The sequence below is a fragment of the Polyodon spathula genome, chromosome 1, assembly GCF_017654505.1.
Source record: "Polyodon spathula isolate WHYD16114869_AA chromosome 1, ASM1765450v1, whole genome shotgun sequence".
Taxonomy (NCBI): domain Eukaryota; kingdom Metazoa; phylum Chordata; class Actinopteri; order Acipenseriformes; family Polyodontidae; genus Polyodon; species Polyodon spathula.
This window is the reverse complement of record NC_054534.1, coordinates 71,137,654-71,151,873: the sequence shown is the minus strand read 5'-3', so window position 1 is coordinate 71,151,873 and position 14,220 is coordinate 71,137,654. Positions and strand designations below refer to the sequence as shown.

General features: G+C 38.8%; 1 protein-coding gene across 4 annotated transcripts in view; it reads left to right on the top strand.

Moving 5' to 3' along the window:
- Nucleotides 1-12,608: 12,608 nt before the first annotated feature.
- Nucleotides 12,609-14,220, top strand: part of LOC121321953 (nuclear factor NF-kappa-B p105 subunit-like) — a 43,898-nt gene continuing 42,286 nt past the window's right edge. For all 4 annotated transcript variants that reach the window (XR_005950990.1, XM_041261349.1, XM_041261355.1 and 1 more), the window contains exon 1: nucleotides 12,609-12,887. The gene's annotated coding sequence lies outside the window, so the exon portion shown is untranslated. The remainder of the gene's footprint in view (nucleotides 12,888-14,220) is intronic.

The window sequence follows — 14,220 nt, the reverse complement described above, 5'->3', positions numbered from 1 at the left end:
CCAAGTCCCAGGTCTCTTGCAGACTTCAGTAGGTTTTCCTCCAGGATTTCTCTGTACTTTGCTGCGTCCATTTTGCTCTCTATCTTCACAAGCTTTCCAGGCCCTGTCACAGGGAAGCATCCCCATAGTATGGTGCTGCCACCACCATGCTTCACAATAGGGATGGTGTTCTCAGGATGATGTGTGGTGTTAGGCTTGCTCCAAACATAGCGCTTAGCATCGAGGCCAAAAAGTTATATTTTGGTCTCATCAGACCATAGAATCTTCTTCCAGTTGGTCTCATGGTCTCTCACATGGCTTATGGCAAACTCTAGCCGAGATTTGAGTTTTTTTTCAACAATGGCTTTCTTTTTGCCACTCTCCCATAAAGGCCAGTTTTGTGAAGCACCCAGGCTATTGTTGCCGTATGCACAGTGTCTCCCAGCTCAGCTGTGGAAGGCTGTAACTTCTTTAGAGTTGCCATAGGCCTATTGGTTGCCTCCCTGACTAGTGCCCTTCTTGCTCGGATACTCAGTTTTTGAGGAGGGCCTGTTCTAGACAGATTCACAGTTGTGCAATAGTCTATCCATTTCTTAATAATGGACTACTGTGCTCCGGAGGATGTTCAATGCCTTGGAAATGTTCTTATATCCTACCCCTGATTGGTGCTTTTGAAGAACCTTATTCCGGATTTGCTTTGAATGTTCCTTCATCTTCATGATGTAGTTTTTGTTAGGAAATGTACTAACCAACTATGGGACCTCCCAGAGACAGGTGTATTTAACCTGAAATCATGTGAAACACATTAATTGCACACAGATGGACACCATTCAACTAATTATGTGACTTCTAAAGACAATTGGTTGCACTAGAGCTTATTTTGGTGTGTCCTAGCAAAGGGGGTGAATACTTATGCAATCAATTATTTTCTATTTTGTATTTGAAATTAATTTTGAACATTTTGTTTTTCACTTTTTTAGATTTTAGATTTCATTATGGACTTTTTTGTGTTGAAAACTGTGTATATACTGTATATATATATATATATATATATATATATATATATATATATATATATATATATATATATATATATGGACCACATTGGTATCTAATATACGATTGTGGTAACACCAAGCTAGCTATTTGTTAAAGATATATATAATATCAATAGCAGACTCTTTTATTTATTTGTTGAAATAAACAATGGTAATTAGAGTTAACTGCAAAGGGTTTCACTTTAATTAAATTTAAAGAATGACTGGTACTGTGACAACATTTATACAAACAATTTTTTTTAATATTTTATTTATTTTTTTTTCATTTTCGAATGGATAATGAAATATATTTAACAGTAATATGTGCTTACATTCTTAACGGAAAGACACTTTACTAGATGAAAAAAACATAAAGTCTATTCATATAGATATTAGTAAACGTATTAAATAATAGTAACGTTATATATATATATATATATATATATATATATATATGTGTGTGTGTGTGTGTGTGTGTGTGTGTGTGTGTGTGTGTGTGTGTGTGTATACACAGTACTGTGCAAAAGTTTTAGGCAGGTGTGAAAAAATGTTTTAAAGTAAGAATGCTTTCAAAAATAGACATGTTAATAGATAATATTTATCAATTAACTAAATGCAAAGTGAGTGAACAGAAGAAAAATCTAAACCAAATCCATATTTGGTGCGACCACCCTTTGCCTTTAAAACAGCATCAATCCTTCTTCCACAAAGTCAGGGATTTTGCAGACATATAGTCAGGTGTATGATTAAACAATTATACCAAACAGGTGCTAATGATCATCAATTCAATATGTAGGTTGAAACACAAGCATTAACTGAACCAGAAACAGCTGTGTAGGAGGAATAAAACTGGGTGAGTAACAGCCAAACTCAGCTAACAAGGTGAGGTTGCTGAAGACAGTTTACTGTCAAAAGTCATACACTATGGCAAGACTGAGCAAAGCAACAAGACACAAGGTAGTTATACTGCATCAGCAAGGTCTCTCCCAGGCAGAAATTTCAAGGCAGACAGGGGTTTCCAGATATGCTGTCCAAGCTCTTTTGAAGAAGCACAAAGAAACGGGCAACGTTGAGGACCGTAGACACAGTGGTCATCCTAGGAAACTTAATGCAGCAGATGAAAGACACATCATGCTTACTTCCCTTCGCAATCGGAAGATGTCCAGTAATGCCATCAGCTCAGAATTGGCAGAAAACATTGTGACCCTGGTAAACCCATCTACTGTCCGGAGAAGTCTGGTCAGAAGTGGCCTTCATGGAAGACTTGCGGCCAAAAAGCCATACTTCCGACGTGGAAACAAGGCCAAGTGACTCAACTATGCACGAAAACACAAACTGGGATGCATAAAAATGGCAGCAGGTGCTCTGGACTGATGAGTCAAAATTTGAAATATTTGGCTGTAGCAGAAGGCAGTTTGCTGAAGGGCTGGAGAGCGGTACACGAATGAGTGTCTGCAGGCAACAGTGAAGCATGGTGGAGGTTCCTTGCAAGTTTGGGGCTGCATTTCTGCAAATGTAGTTGGGGATTTGGTCAGAATTAATGGTCTCCTCAATGCTGAGAAGTACAGGCAGATACTTATCCATCATACAATACCATCAGGGAGGCATCTGATTGGCCCCAAATTTATTCTGCAGCATCACAACAACCCCAAACATACAGCAAAAGTCATTAAGAACTATCTTCAGCGTAAAGAAGAATAAGGAGTCCTGGAAGTGATGGTATGGCCCCCACAGAGCCCTGATCTCAAAATCATCAAGTCTGTCTGGGATTACATGAAGAGAGAGAAGCAACTGAGGCTGCCTAAATCCACAGAAGAACTGTGGTTAGTTCTCCAAGATGTTTGGGCCAACCTACCTGCCGAGTTCCTTCAAAAACTGTGTGCAAGTGTACCTAGAAGAATTGATGCTGTTTTGAAGGCAAAGGGTGGTCACACCAAATATTGATTTGATGTAGATTTTTCTTCTGTTCACTCACTTTGCATTTTGTTAATTGATAAATATAAACTATTAACATGTCTATTTTTGAAAGCATTCTTACTTTACAGCATTTTTTCACACCTGCCTAAAACTTTTGCACAGTACTGTATATATATATATATATATATATATATATATATATATATATATATATATATATATATATATATATAAAACGATTGAGTGTGAACAGCCAATCAGCTTTCACATCTTGCAGGCTTCTATTTTGCATAGATGCCCGCTGGAACATTGAAGTGCGAACTGTGAATTGCATTTTAAAATCAATCTGTGCATAAATACTGGCTTTTTCCCGTAACATTTTTTACAATTTACAACTTACAATTTACAATTTACAACTAATCTGATAACATAAAAAGCTACTTAAACATACTGTCTGACGCTGGTCTTGAGACAAGGGAAATCATGTCTGTGACAGGACACCGTAATGAAGGCTCAAATCGCAGCTACTGGACAGCAAATCAACAAGGAAGACACGATTGATCCACAATTCTGTCATCGGCTGGATCCAAACAACACCCTGCCTCAAAACCAGCCAGTCAAACTCCCAACCCTGTTTTAGTTCTTTCCACAACAGCCAGTCCACTGCCTGCCAGCTTAAGTGACGCCCCGCCTCCAACAACAAGTTTCTAGGACAAGAGCTCTGCATCAATCTGACCATCTCTTTGTCTGTCACAGGACACGGACCCTAGGACAGCCCCTCTCTAAGCAGTGTCTGTCACACTGGATTGTGGACACATTCTCGACTGCATATGATGGTGCTGGCTTGCCCCCTCCAGGTAGGGTAGCCGCACACTGCACTAGAGGGTTGGCTACATCTTGGGCCCTTTGCAAGGGCGCCTCGATGTCTGATATTTGTATTGCAGCTAGCTGGGCTATGCCGCATTCTTTCGTCATGTTCTACCGTATCAATGTGGTAGACCCTGCATTGCCTTCTGTAGGCACAAGGGTCCTTGAGGGTGTAAGTTCACACTGCTAAGCCCTGCGTTAGACAGTATTGTGCGTCTCTCAGTTGCTGCCATTCCTTCTCCCTCGCGACGGCTTTGGTATAGGTTATCCCATACCTATCTGGTGGTCGTCGTCTTCGAATTGAAAGGAAACGGTTACCTACAGTAACCCTGGTTCCCTGAAAGAGGTCGCTTCAGTCGCTGGATGGAAAAAGAGGAGGATCTTCCTGTGAGTGATGGTTTTATTCCCTCCGTAGGCAGGACCGAGCACGTCATCATGGGAAGAGGCCTTTCGGCAGCCCTGGTATAGAGAGATCAGTGATACCTACCCGAAGGGCAGGAATATCCCATACCTATCTGGTGGTGGTCATCTTCTCTTTCAGGGAACCAGGGTTACGGTAGGTAACCTAACGTTTACTTGTTTCTAGTGTATAATAAAATGAGCGTAGTAGTTTTGTTTAGTATTTTGTTTGTGGTCACTCATATGTTTGTTTCACTTTATAGGAGATGCCTTGGCCACTGTTTTTGTTTCTACTTTAGTTTTGTTTAGGTTTTGTTTCTCTGTAATCCTATTTGATTTTTGCTCCCTGTGCTTTAGTGTTTGCTTTGATTAGCCTGTTTAAACGCTATACTGTGTTTTTTCTAATGCTACCTACTAAGAAAAGGAAAACACCCGACTTGATTTATATTACCAATACTAGTGTTTAAATACATTGTATGCTAACAAATTTGAGTGCAACCCTTTGCAGTAAGCAAAAGCTTCAACGATCTTACGCTACACTAGTGTATGTGTAAAGAAACTTTACATACAAAAAGTTCAGCCCCCCTCAGGTCACACTGCCCCCTGGTGTTTGTGGTTATAATTATTCAAGATTTGGCTTTTGAGCACAATTAAGATTTGTTGGCACTTGTATTTTATGATTTGGTTGTATTCTGTTTATTTTTAAACTTTTTTTTCTCTTCGTCCATTTTATTTCTTTGAGCACTTCCCTCCCGGCGCAGTGGCAACTGAGAGACTGCCTGACGTTCCTGTGCTTTACTAAACTTGCTCTTGCTTTCTATTAGGCTGGACCTACTGTAGCATAGACCATCTGTTAATTAGCAAAGAAGATACACATACTACAAAGCAAACCATTTTTTTTGACAATTTCTGTATTTTAAATATTACCTTGCCTTGGTTTAAACCATATGTACAGTTTTTGTTGCTTTAGACTTTCATTGAATTGGAAGGGACTCAAGCAGGGATCGCAATATAGATCTGGTAACACGGAGCTCCCCTTACTCCTGATATAATTGAGGGGTGGCCTAGTCAAATCAATAGCCCTAAGCCAGGGCTTCTCAAACTCAGTCCTGGGGACACCCTATAGCTGCTTGTTTCATTCCAACTGAGCTCTAAATTACTTAACTAGACCCTTAATTGAACTGATAATTTGCTTAATTAGATATTTTTACTTGTTTTCAGTTATAGAACAGTTGCGTATTTCAAGGTTGCTATAACATTTAAGCAATTTACAAGTTCAATTAAGGGTCTAGTTAAGCAATTGACAGCTCAGTTGGAATGAAAACCAGCAGCCACAGCGGGTCCGCACGATTGAGTTTGAGAAGCACTGCCCTACGCACTTGTGGCACACAGCCTATAGGGCAGTGGTGCACAACTCGGGTCATGGAGGACTGATGACCCTCCTGGTTTTTGTTCTAACCATACCCTAAATTAGTTAATTGGACCAATTAAGCTTCTAATAAGGTCCAATAAAGTACTTTAGGGTGCAGTTGGAATAAAAACCTGCAGGAATACTGGCCCTCCAGGACCGAGTTGTGCACCATTGGCTTATTGGAAGCTTAGCTGGTACATTTGGAACAAAAACCAGGAGGGACACCAGTCCTCCAGGACTGGAGACCCCTGATCTAGACAATTATTAGATGGCACAGGTTAATAAATTTAACCTGTGGCATTCTATGACTATCAGGACTGCCTATGGACTGCTATAAGTATCAACTACAAAGTATCACTCTAGGCATTAAGTAGGTCACACAGATTACGATACAATTAACTTGTATCATTCTATCACTCTTGCAGTTAACCCTTTTATGGCCAGTGTAAATGTTTCCAAATGGGAAGGACTGTACAGTAAATGGTTGAGGGGCACATTGTTACACGTTACTTGTACTTTGCACAAGAATGTCTGTAATCTCTCCTGTGTATTTTTTCCATTGTATTTGCATAGTGCAACTTTCAAAACAGTATCTATAGCTTACAGTATAAACTAGAAATAATAGATAAGGAAAATGTTGACTAATACAAGATTTATGTTAAGGGCATGCATGGTCTGTTAAACCTAGAAGGTCTGATAAACTACACATGACTATATATTGATTGGATGTTGCATAAGCAAATGAGAATACCATGGAATACCATGTTCCTTCTGAAATGACTGCTAGGGTGTTATCGGGTAGGTGGTTGCATTGGGTGTGTATGCGTGCAGGGGTTGTGTGTGTAAGGGGTGGAGGGAGCATTTATGTTTATTTACACAGGTGATATTAGTGCGTTATGATTTTAATATATTTTGTGTCTTAAGAAAACAAGTGTTTTTTTGTTATTGTTTGGCAGCAAAGATGGGGTTAAAGCCCCATCCCACTAAACCTGTGTAGAATGTGGTTGGAGCTTCTCATTGAATTATTGTGTAAGGGGATTATATTTAATGCAATGTGCACGTGTATATATAAGCTTGTTTTTCTGTTTTTGAGAGAAGGGACGTGTGAGGCATGGGGAAAACGAAACAAAGTAAAAAGAAAAGTAAGCAGCTGCTACTCGTGCTGGGCAGACCAGCACGGTATTTGTTTGCATGTCAGTTTTGAGTTTGTAACCTGTCCTGCTTAAACCTTTTATTTCGCTGTGCGCAGCACCTTCACCTGAAAGTACCTGTGCTGTTTCTTTGTCTGGTCTGGGAACTTCACTACTCGGCCAACCTGTTGCATCCACAAGCAGTGAAAGGAAATAACCTCATACTGTAGTAATGCAACTTTTAGGTATTGTTTTCTAATTGGAAGTGTCAACTTGTAATAGCCCTTCCTGGATTTACTAATGTTGACTCTATGGTTGGCAATGGCTCCTTTCATCAATGGGATACTTTAGCTACTAGGAACCCAACAAACAATGAGGGCCTCCTCTCATTCCTCTCATTCACACATTTCCTTATGCTCTTATGTTGTACTACTGATCCCAAAACCAAATGAAAATAAGGCAATATATGATAACAGCTAGAACAATGTTCAAACTTTTGTGGTCAGCAAGGTCAGTCTTCAGTTATTTCAGAATGAAAGAATATTTGAAAAATGTCTTTAAAATTTGAATAAGCCATGTTCCAAAATAACCTATGTTCAAGGAATGAAATGAGAAAAATAAAGTAACATGAGAATGATGAAAAAGTCTTACGGAAATTAGCCACTAATTTGTATTTGACTTTTTTTTAATTCTCTATTCAGTAACTATTTGTGTGATGTATTGTCATGGCAATAGTTAGACAAAGTGCTCATTATTATTTGAATATCAATAGTAAATAGGAAAATAAATTTTAAAAAAGGTTCATAAGATGTATTGTGAGGAGGTGTATCCAGTTTTCATCACAGTGTTTTTTTTTAATAAAAAAATATTAAATAAAAGTATATTAAAATGTTAAGCTTATGCTGCTCATTTGTTTAGAGTATGATTAAAATAAAACATGATTTCACCCTACATTGCTTCAATATTTCGTCAGCTTTTTCAATGAGAAGCTCTACTTTCTGTGATTTATCATGCTTCAGAATGTTCACTATATTCTGATTTACACTTTCTATGCTTATATAATGGTATATAACAATAAACCTTTATGAATTATTGTAGCCACCTGGCATGAATCAAACCACTTTCCCTAACATAAAGTGATGCTTTTTTTGGCGATGTCAATGTACCGGTGTAGTGTTATAAAGTGGTACATTGTCAGAGTGTGGTACATGTACCAAAACTTGACCTGTGTAATGTCAGAAAGTGGTATGCTGTCACATTGAACGTGGTATGCTGTCATATTTTAGTACATGTGCAATCAATTGCAATGTGATGGGTGTTTTCCTATTGTCAAACAAGTACATTTAAAATTAATTATACATTATTTTTTGCAAACTTGACTGGAAACAGACAATCAATTTCTCTAAAAAAAAATCACAACAAACAAGACAAAATGAGAAGTCCACTGAAAAGTTGCACAAGAAAAAAAAATGTACCAGACCCAATGTATTGCATATGATATATATATATATATATACTATATTATATATATGGTGGAAAATATATATATAATATATATTAAAAACTATGTAAAAGACTGGAAAATATGATACATTAAATTTTAAATGATGTAAAAGACCGAAAGCATCCTAACATATCAGATTTGAATGAGCACTTCCCTGCTTTCTTAGCGGAAGGTTTATGATCATTGTTTAGGCATGGGCGAGCAAGCGCAGTGCACTGCGTACCTGTATACCACTATACTGGTATTTGTTCAGCGTCTTCTATATTACACCTGTTAGCGCAGATCAATGCCAGGGACGTTGCTAGGCCTATTTTGGGGGGCTTTACCCCCTAAACAAATCAATATATCAGTCAATAGATTTTCTCTGTGATTTCTTTTTTTTCGTCAACCGTTCCATCGCATCTTATACTACAGGGCGGGCACTAGGACCTGGGGGAGGCTGCTGCTGCAGAGGCTGCTGCACGCGCTAGTGACTGTTAGGCCTGCTTGTAGCGAACGTTTTGGTTACTGTTAGCTACAGTGGCTCGAGACTGCTAGCTAACAGTAAACGGACAGGAAAAGGCTCAGACAGGACCGATTCGTGCAGCTAGGCTACGGTGTGAATTTGTGGTAAGTTAGAACAGAGAGAGAGTATTCACTACTATAGACTTTGGTCATAATCAAAGCTTTGTTAACCAATACTTTTTTTTATGTGAGGCTGCCTGTAAATTACAGTGTAACAGACGTTGCGAGCTAGGTAACTGTAACGTTAACGGTGTCTTTTAAATTAGGCATAAGTTATGTGGCGATGATCTAATGTGATCTAATTAACGTTGTATTTAATGTAGTTTTGCTATCTGTGCCAGGCTATAAATGAGACAGATGACGTAACATCATGCACATATCTTTTCATACTCAATTGCTTTCATTCAGTAGGCCATTGCAAAACAATTATCAGTAGGTCATGTGTAGAAAAGGTGACATAGTGTTGATCACAATGTCATTGTATTATCCTCAATTTCTCAACTGTAGGCTAGCTAACGACTAACGTTAGATGGATATACGGAAATTCTTCAAGAGAGGCAGTGCCAGCAGCTCTGCCGAAAGCCAATCCGGTGAGAAATTAAGATTTTACCAGTTCAAACAAACAAATTAAAACTTAAACTGATTAATCACCTATTAAGCCTTGAGTTATTGTAAATGTGAGTTTAATAACAGTACATGTCAAAACACAGCATACAAGAATGAGGGAAAGAAGCTGGAGGCTGACAGGGCTGAGGGAGCATGTCTGATGAAGGTTAGTGATAAAAAAGAAAGTAGATGTTTAAGCTTTCAGTTAAATTTGTACAGCATGTGACAGCATATGTCTTACTTTTGTTAGGCATAAATAAATGATGTTCATGATATCTTAAAGGGTCATACAGAAAGAGAGGCTTCTGTGCAAGGCAGAGATCAGCATGCGAGCTGTATAAGTGAGAGAGAGCAAGCATGCCCAGAGAAAGAGGGACAAGAAACAGATCCAGAGAGGGAGGGACAACAAACAGATCCAGAGAAAGAAAGTAATCAAGCCGCTGCAACAACTCCCTCCAGAAATGAGAGCGATTTAGGTGACAAAGACACTGTGCCCAGACAAGTGAAGCTAAATAGCTACCCACACGTTTTGGTACACAGAAAAGGGCATTTCAGCACTGCTTGTTTGAGAAATACAATTAGGTAGAGTACTCTGTCCACAAAAATGCAGCTTTCTACTTTCCATGCAGAGTTTTTGGCAAAAACATTAAATTTGATTCTTTTGTCAGTAATGGCTGCAAAAATTGGAAAAAAAAGCTTTGTTTATCTTCGGTAAACATGAGATGGCACAAACACACAGAGACAGTGTACAATATTCCATCAAATGCGACGTATCTCTCTCCAGATTCTCAGAATGACATGATTGAATGCTGTGCTCAGGAGATTACGGACACCATAGTCTCTGAGTTGTCAAAGTCTGGAATGTATGCCATTATGGTGGAGGAGGCCAGGGATGGGCAGTCTGAACAGTTGGCTCTGTGTTTTAGGTATGTGACAGAGGGGACAATTAAGGAGTGTTTACTAGCACTAGCAGAAATCAAGTCATTTGATGCCCAATCGATAGCAAATGAGTTGCAACAGCAGCTCCAAATGAGAGGGGTTGCAGGCCTAAAGTGCGTTGCACAGACCTATGATGGTCATGAGTGGGTCCAAAAGAGGTGTGCAAGCACATTTCAGAGTGCTGCATCTGGAGGCAATTTATGTACATTGCTATGCTCATGAGCTTAATTTTGTGTTTTGTCATACTTGCAGGGCTTTTTCAGAGGCTGCTGAGTTTTTCAGTTTCTTGGAGAACATGTATTCGTTTTTCAGTACATCCCTAGTTAACTACCACAAGTTCAAAGAAGCTCAGTCCAAACTTGGAATAGCATCAGCTGAACTTGTACAGCTCTCAAACACTCGCTGGGCATGCCAGCTGCGGTCCATAAATGCAGTCCTGGACACTTTAACTGCTATTTTTGATCGTCTATCTGCTATTGGATCCCCCATGACTGTTGGTCTGAGAGCAAAGCTTCATAAGTTCTCCACCGTGTATCTGCTACTGATGTTTCAGTCCCTTCTTTCTATAACTGAGGGACTACACAAGTTCCTCCAGAAAAAGACTGTGGACCTGGCAGAAGCTTGTTTCGGCAAACAAGCTGTATGTGACACACTGATAGGCAAACACACAGATGCATTTGCCACAGAACTTTAAGACAGAACCAAAGCACTCTGTGAAATTCACAATATACCAGAGGCAGATGCAACAAGAAAGCTCAAACAAAGGAAAATGTGGAGACTTCCTTGGGTTTAGGCACAGAATTGTCATGTTCCCAAACAATGAAAACAGAGTTGTTGCTCCCCTGCTTGGACAGGATGGTTTGTGAGCTTGACCAGCGATTCTCGACTGTAGATGCAGGTCTGCTCAAAGACATACAGGCATGCAGCCCCAACTCAAAAAACTTCCTAGATACATCATGCTTAACTGAGTTTGCCAAGCACTACGGTATTGATGTTAAAACAAAAGAGATGTTGGTGGCCAGAAACTTTCTTGCCCAGAAAAGAGAGGCTGGATGTCCTCCCAAAGATATGCTTGCTGTGCATAACCTCCTGGATGATGATATGTTTCCTTCTCTGAAGGAAATCATTCAAGTTGCCCTCACAATTCCTGTGAGCAGCTGCTCCTGTGAAAGGTCCTTTAGTGCACTGCGCCGGCTGCACTCCTGGTTGCGTAAGTCAATGGGTCAGAAAAGACTTGCAAGTCTTGCAGCCATGTCCATTGAGGGTGAAGTGCTTGGGCCACTAAGCCACAATAGTGTCATTGACCGCTTTGCCACCTTTAAAAATAGGAGGTACACTTTGATGCGTCCACCCACAAAATAAGCATCAAAAGAGAGAAGCAGGAGGAGCAGTTCTGTAATATAGGTTGTAATATTTGTTTGGGATCTTACTTTTTTATCAGATTTTATTCCTAATTATTTTTCTTTTTTTTTTGTTTTTGTTTTTTAATTTATTTTATTTAGCTCATTAGTTTAATTTAGTTTTGCCCCATTGTGGATGATACTGTTTAAGATGTTCCATGTGTCTGAATTATTGGGTTAATTTTGAGCAACAATTAACAAAAGGGTGAAACTTAAATAAAGATTTTTTTCTAATGGTATAATATGACCTGCATGTCTTCTCACTTTAATTTCTTTATTTGGACTTTAATTTCTTTATTTGGATAGAATTTAAGTAAGTCATATTAGATCAGTGTCTAACACAAATTATTATTTTGATAGATTTTACACCCGTTGTTACTCTAAAAATACATGATGAAAAGACGTTTTGGGGGCTTTAAAAAAAAAACTGGGGGAGTATCCACAGACCCCCCTAAAAGAGGCTTAGCCCCCCCCCCCCCCCCCCCCCCCATCCATGAATCTCGAGTGACGTCCCTGATCAATACTATTGCCAATAAGGTCGCCATTGAGCTTCACTGTTGGACTCGGCGTCACCTCTTTAAAATTTCCTGTGAACTGCACCGCATACCATTTGACATGTGTTATGCACTTGTAAAACATAATAATAAACTATTACATTAAGTTTGATGTACCAGTACCGGTATGTAGAATTAAATGATGACTTTAAATGATGACTTCGTCGCCCAAACTACATCTGCTATCGCTAATTGTCATACAGAAATATATCGAGGTGGTGTTCAGTGTGGTGTTTTTTGTTCCCTCTACAAATAATAAAGCAAAACAAGTTTTCTGTAGTGCATTAGTTTCCAATCCACGAGGGGGAAGCACTGTCACTGTAGACAATTAATTTTACGTCATTGGGAATTTCCAGCGAGGAAGTAACACTGCGTCAAATACACTGTTCACTTGATGCTCCAACATCTTTCCATGAAATAAAACAAAAATCAAAACTGATTCCCTTTATCATAACGTTCATGCAGGATAAATACAATAGTTTTTGGTTTCCACGTATGGATCCTTGATTCGTTACAGAAAATATGTCCTTTATATACATGTAGCACATTGGAAATGGCGGAGTAATGTTATTGCAGCACTTGATCGACTTTTTAAATCAGCTTCTCATTCTTCCAAATAATTCTGGACGTTCAGAATAAGGTAGGAGTGTCATTTTACCTGCTTTAGAAAAACAAAAGGTTCTGGTGTTTTTAAATCAATGTTATAAGAATAACCAGTTGTTCATGTGCATTCAGTAAGTATCTTGCTAAAAAGTTGTTGCATATTTACTTCCTTATATTGACTAAATTTGATACGGTATACGTTATAATCTAAGGGGCCTAGTTATTATCATAATCTGGACAAAAATAAATTTAAAAATATATTTTAAACGTTGGAAAACATAAAGCCTACCAGGTATGGGCTACATGTAAACAAGGGATGAATAGGAAAAGTTGAATACATGAATAACAAAGGAAAAAAGGCACAACGTGTAAACTGTTGTTTTTTGTTCCCAAATTTGAGGTATTCTGGCACTGGGGTCATCACTATGTAAAATTAAAATGAAAGGTTACCTGTGCCTAATTGTGCTGAAACCAGAGCAGAGTTCTGTGCATACATTCTTCTCAACAGTTTTAAATGACTGAACTTGAGAAACTGCTACTTTGCAGCATTTGAACACACATAGCGCTGCTGCTGTAAGGTTTACACGTTGTTGTGGTGCACAGTGATATACTTTTTCATTACTATGGATAACACAAATTGAAATGTTTCAAGCAAGGATTTGGGGTTTTTTTTGTGTTTTTTTTTTCCTTTAATAAGAATCACGTTCTCGAAAAAATAAACCCAACTTGAAAAATAAACCCAACTATAGCCATTATATATATATATATAATATATATATATATATATATATATATATATATATATATATATATACACACACACACACACACACACACACACACACATACAGTGCCTATAGAAAGTCTGCACCCCCCCTTGAACCTCAGAGAAGTGCCTCAGAGTTTAATGCATTTAAATGAGTATTTGTTTTCCACTTATCTACACACCATACTCCACACTGTTAAGGGGCAAAAAGTCATATATTAAAAATACAAACTGAAAGATCATAATTGGATAAGTCTCCACCTTTGCTCCTTTCATTTTCCCTTCTATCCTGACAAGTGCCCCTGTCCCTGCCAATGAGAAACATCCCCATAACATGATGCTGCCACCACCATGCTTCACAGTAGGGATGGTGTTCTTTGGGTGATGTGCTGTGTTGGGTTTGCGCCAAACATAACGCTTTGCATTTAGGCCAAAAAGTTCCATTTTTTGCCACATGGCTACAGAATCTCCTGAGTGTTTTTTGCGTACTTCAAACGGGATACAAGGTGGGCTTTCTTGAGTAATGGCTTCCTTCTTGCCACCCTACCATACAAGATTTGTGGAGTGCTTGGGATATTGTTGTCACATGCACACTTTGACCAGT